The sequence below is a fragment of the Lontra canadensis genome, unplaced genomic scaffold (genome assembly GCF_010015895.1).
Source record: "Lontra canadensis isolate GAN:19392208 unplaced genomic scaffold, GSC_riverotter_1.0 scaffold47, whole genome shotgun sequence".
In the NCBI taxonomy this organism is placed as follows: Eukaryota; Metazoa; Chordata; class Mammalia; order Carnivora; family Mustelidae; genus Lontra; species Lontra canadensis.
Genome location: NW_022631041.1, coordinates 10,768,830 through 10,774,829, shown reverse-complemented (window position 1 = coordinate 10,774,829; position 6,000 = coordinate 10,768,830). Strand labels below are relative to the sequence as shown.

The 6,000-nt window shown below is 37.7% G+C and overlaps 1 pseudogene; it reads right to left on the bottom strand.

Moving 5' to 3' along the window:
* Window positions 1-581: 581 nt before the first annotated feature.
* Window positions 582-680, bottom strand: LOC116876824 (annotated as a pseudogene).
* Between the last annotated feature and the right edge of the window lie 5,320 nt (window positions 681-6,000).

Below are 6,000 nucleotides of genomic sequence, written 5' to 3'. Positions count from 1 at the left end.
AGCCTGATGTGGGGCTTGATCCCAGGTCCCTGGGATCATGACCTGAGCTGAAGGCAGAGGCTTTAACCCACTGAGCCACCCAGGCGCCCCCTGTTGGGATTTTAATTGCATTTGCATTAAAACAACAGGAACTTTCATGGAAAAAAAATCATAATATTAAATTTTCTTTTCATAAAAATAACATAGCTCTAGTTTGTTCTTGAACCTTTTAGAATTTTCCTTATGAAGTTTTTGCTCTTCTTTTGTTGAATTTACCCTAGTTTTTATACCTTTTATGAATAAGATTCTATTCTATTCTGTTCTATTATAAATAGTTTTTTTTTTTTTTAAGACTATTTATTTATTTATTTGACAGAGCACAAGCAGGAGCAGCAGGCTCCCCGCCAAGCAGGGAGCTGGATCCCAGGACCCTGAGATCATGACCTGAACCAAAGGCAGACACTGACTTGACCAAGCCACCCAGATGCCCCTAAATAGTATCTTTTAAACGTGTGATTTTGTTTCCTGACCTATGAGGTCACACTTTTCTTTCAACTTTTTATTTTGAGATGATCTGAGATTTACAGACACATTGCAAAAATGAAAATACAGAACACTTTGCTAATTTTCATGTCATTTTTGTGCAGGGTTCATGCTAATCTCTGGTCCAATTCCAGTATATGTGCTACTGAAGTGAGCACACAAGTTAATGTTTTTGATCACTGCTCTTATATCCAGCCATTTTAACCAAATTCTTATATTTAGAATTGGTCTCTAGTGTTTTTGGGGTCTCCTATGGGGACAATAATGTTATTTGCAAATACATTGTTGTTGTTGTTGTTTTTTCTTTTCTTTCCCCATTCCTATTTTTAAAATTATTTTTTTAGGGAAAAAAAATATATATATACATACTTGGGGCACCTGGGTGGCTCAGTCAGTTAAGTGGCTGCCTTCGGCTCAGGTCATGATCCTGGAGTCCCAGGATGGAGCCCTGCATCAGAATCCCCGGTCAGTAAGGAGTCTGCTTCTCCTTCTGACACTGCCCTCTCATGCTTGCTCTCTCTCCCAAATAAATAAATAAAATCTTAAAAAAAATATGTATATACTTAGTTGTAGTGGTATTCTTTTAGTGGTTGCTAGTACAGTGTACACTAGTACAGTGATGAAGTTGGCCTATAATTTTCCTTTTTTTCTGTTGCTCTTTTCTGGTTTTGATGTCCAGGTTATAGAATCAGTTAGTGAATGTTTTCTCTCTCTCGTTTTTGTCTGTTCTCTTCAAAGAGAAGAAAAAGATTTAAAAAATCCGTTCCTTGAAAATTGGTTAGAACTTGCCTATGACATTGTCTGAACTTTGTATTTCCTTTCTGAGAAAATTTCTTACCTATTAGATTTCAATGGTTATAGAATTACTAACCCTTCTGTTTCTTAAGTGTTTAATTATTTTTTTTAAGATTTTTTATTTATTATTATTTATTTGATAGAGATCACAAGTAGGCAGAGAGGCAGGCAGAGAGAGAGGAAGGGAAGCAGGCTCGCCGCCGAGCAGAGAGCCCGATGCGGGGCTCGATTCCAGGACCCTGGGATCATGACCCGAGCCAAAGGCAGAGGCTTTAACCCACTGAGCCACCCAGGCGCCCCAAGTGTTTAATTATTTTTGTTATTACTTTTCTTTCCTGGGAATTTGCTTTTTTCATTGAAGTTTTCAATATATCAGGTAGATTTTTTTTTCCTATCCTTGCTTTTATTTTACACCTTATGTTTTAGTGTGGCTCTGAAACAACATAATAGCCAGAAAAATTTTTAACGTAATTTTAATTTTAATTGATGGGTTTAATCTTAATTGTTTACTGATGTATTTGGATTTATTCCTACCACCTTATTCTGTGCCTTTTTAGTTCTGTTCTCCCATTTTCCTTTTTAAAAAATTTTTAAATTTATCTGTTAGTTTTTTTATTTAGAGCACGTGAGTGGTGGGGGCAGGGCAGGGGTAGAAGGAGAGAGACTCTCAAGCAGACTCCCAGCTGAGCATGGGGCTCAACTTGAGGCTGGATCTCATCACAACCTGAGCCTAAATCAAGTTGGATGTTTAATCATCTGAGCCACACAGGCACCCGTCCCCACTGATCTTTCTTTCTTTCCTTCTTCTTCTTTTTTTTTTTTTTTAAGATTCTATTTATTTGAGAGACACAGAGAGGGAACACAAGTAGGGGGAGCAGGAGAGGGAGAAGCAGGCTCTCCGCTGAGCAGAGAGCCCGACGTGGGGCTCGATCCCAGTACCCTGGGATCATGACCTGAGCTGAAGGCAGAGGCTTAACCCACTGAGCCACCCAGGTGCCCTCCCCACTAATTTTTCTAATTTAAGACATTTAAAAAAAAAATCACTCCTCTCCACACTCCCCCCCCCACCCCGAATCTTTTTTGATTAGGGGAATTGCATTTGAATTTTACCATCTACATTTCAAATGTAATTTTAGTATCTTCATCTTTCTCTCTAATTGAAGATCTAATTGAAGATCTTGACAATTTTTTTTTTATAATCTTGGGAATTTAAAGTTTAAATTGCCCCTCTTCCAACTTTTGCACTACAATCTTCCAGTATTTTAGTCTTAGCTTGTGATTTTTCACCTTGCAAATTAGACCCTATGGTTATTATTGTTTTTATACAGGTAATTGTTAGGATTTGTCCATGTGTTAAATCAGTTTCTTTACTTACCTGTCTTCTTGCATCTCAGACCTCCCACCTGGGAAAATTTTCCTGCTTTCTGAAACATGTCGTTGGCTAAACCCTTTGTTTTTATCAAAAGTGCTTTTAATTCCCCCTTGCTCTTTAAAGTTGATTTTTTAATATACCCAGTTCTAAGGAGACAGTAATTTTTTCCCCAGTGCTCTAAGATCCTAATGTTTTTAAAAATATTTTATTTATTTATTTGACAGAGAGAGAAATCACAAGTAGGCAGAGAGGCAGGCAGAGAGAGGGGGGGAAGCAGGCTCCCCACTGAGCAGAGAGCCTGATGCAGGGCTTGATCCCAGGACCCTGAGATCATGACCTGAGCTGAAGGCAGAGGCTTAACCCACTCAGCCACGCAGGCGCCCCCTAAGATCCTAATTTCTGACTTACTATTGCTGTGGAGAAATTTATTGCCATTCCAAATGTCATTCTTTCAGAGGTAATGTATCTTTTCTTTCTGTCTGCTTTATTGTCATTAATTAAACTTCTCATTTTGAAGATAATTATAGATACACATGTAATTATAAGAAATAAGCAGAGTGATTTTATGGTACCCTTTATCCAGTTTCTCTGAATGGTAACATTTTGTAAAGTAATAGTACAATGTCACAACCAGAATATTGACACTAATGCAGTAAAGATACAACACAAGCCCATCGCCACAAGGAGTTCCCTGTTGCACTTTTATAGGCATACATACTTCCTTACCTCCTATTCCATCCTTAACCTCTAGCAACCCTTATCCTGTTCTCCATTCCGATAATTTGGTCATTTCAAGAATTTCATATAAGTGGAATTACATAATATGTAGACTTTTGGGGTTGGCTTTTTTATACTACTCAGTGTAATTCTTTGGAGATTTTTCTATTGTTCAATGTATTGATATTTCAGCCATTTTTATGGTTGAGTAATATTCTCTGGTATGGATGTACCACAGGTTAGTCATTCACCCATGGAAGGACATCAAGGTTGTTCACGATTTCTGGCTACGATAAAGCTGCTGTTGATTTTTTTTTTTTAAACATAAGTCTTTATATTTCTTGGGTAAAAGCCTAGGAATGCAGGGGTTGGGTCATAGGATAATTGCCTATTTAGATTTTTAAGAAACGACTGAACTCTTTTCCAGAGTGGTCATAAATTTTACATTCCAACCTGCAATCCTTGAGTGACCCAGGTTCTCCACATCCTTGTCAGTAGTTGGCATTTTTGTTATGTTTTATTTTAGCCATTCTGAGAGATGTGTAGTGGTATCTAATTGTGGTTTTAATTCTGTTACCCTGATTTTAATTCTGTTACCCTGATTTTCATGTACTCATTTTCCCATCTTTGTCTCCTGGTGAAATGTCTCTTCCTTTGTGTCTTCTGCCTATTTATAATTGGCGTTTTTTTTTTTTTTCTTTTTTAGTTCTCAGTTTTGAGAGTTCTTTTTTTTTTAAAGATTTTATTTATTTAATTGAGAGAGAGTAAGCACAAACAGGTGGAGGGGCAGAGGAAGAGGGAGAAATAGACTCACTGTGGAGGAGGGAGACTGACAGGCCCTCCCAGGGCCCTGGATTATGACCTGAGCTAAAGGCAGACACTTAAACAATGGAACCACCCAGGTGCTCTTGAGAGTTTTTACGTATTCTAGTTATTAGGTCTTTGTTGGCTATGTTGTTTGCAAATTTTTTTTTCTTTTAAATATTTTATTTATTTATTTGACAGAGATCACAAGTAGGCAGAAAGGCAGATAGAGAGAGAGGGAGGCAGGCTTCCTGCTGAGCAGAGAGCCCGATGTGGGGCTTGATCCCAGGACCCTGGGACCATGACCTGAGCAGAAGGCAGAGGCTTTAACCCACTGAGCCACCCAGGCAACCCCTGTTTGCAAATGTTTTCACCCAGCGTGCAGCTTGTCTTTTCATCCTCTTACAGGGTCTTTGCAGACAAAAAGATTTTAATTTTATTTAAGTTTAGTGTATCAGTTTTTTTTTCTTTTACACACTGTGCTTTTGGTGTCAAGAATAAGAACTCTTTATCTAGCCCTAGATCCTGAGGTTTTCTCCTACTTTTTTTTCTAAAAGTTTCAGAGTTTTACATTTAAGTTTGTGATCCAGTTTGAGTTTATCCACTTGCTGGAGCACCATTTGTTGAAAAGTCTCTGGCTGCTATTTTAAGGGTTTTCTTTGTCTTTGGTGTGCCAGAGTTTCACCATGATATGTCTAGATACAGATTTATTTAAGTTAGCTTTCTTGGCATATCATTTGTCTCATGATTACAATGCCTTATTGTATATTACGCCTGATGGCTTCAGATTTTTCATTATTCTGGAAGCTTCTCTGCCATTTTCTCTTCAAATATTGTCTCTCCCCTGTTCATTCTATTCTTCCCTTCACAATTCCAGTCATTTTTTTTTAATGTCTCCTTCTTCTGTTCTTTGTATCTTCACTTTCATGTTTTCCATATGGCTCATTCTGAATAATTTCTTCATGTCTGTTTTCCAGGACACCCATTATTTCTTCATATAAGCCAGATCTGCTATTTAACCCATCCACTGAATTTTTTTCCTTTTTTTTCCATTCACTGAATTTTTAATTTCAGTGATTCATTTTTAGAAGTCTGTTTGCTTCTTTTTCAAGTTCTCATGGTTATTTTTTATTTCCTTTTTTCTTTAATTACTTATTTCCATTCATGGTTACTTTATATTGTGTTTTTGACAATTCCAATATCTTATATTTCTTGAGAATTTAAATCCTTAATTTTTTTTTTCTGTTAGCTCTTGTACATAGTGATTTCTTGTGTGTTTTCATTTTTTTTTTTTAATCGGGAATATGTAATTTGGTACTCCTAAGGTATCTAAATTGAGAATGCTTTTCTCCAAAGAGGATTTATATTTACCTTTTAGGCAAATCACATAACCTGGAGCCACTTTGATTTCTTGGCTTATAGTTTCCATGGGCATGCATAGTGTAGACCATGGTGAGAGTTAACAAAATATCAGGGAAAACAGTCTGTTTTAAGGTCTATTCCTGTCTCCCTCATTGCAGGGCTGGGAAGATGCCTGCACATGTTCTTTTCTAGCCTAGACTTTCTCCAGCAGTGATCCCTTCTAGTCCCTGGCTTTAGGTTCCCAATTCCCTTAGGGCCCAAATCCTGGTATTCATGGACATATCTCATCCCTGTGGTCTGAGGCCTTTACTATTTCGCCACCCGCCCACCCCCCCCTCCAAGCTCTGCATGAACGCTGGTGGTTCACTTACCATTTTGTTAATATATTTTTGGGTCTTGAGGAAATCCCTGTCTTCCAATCTCATTGG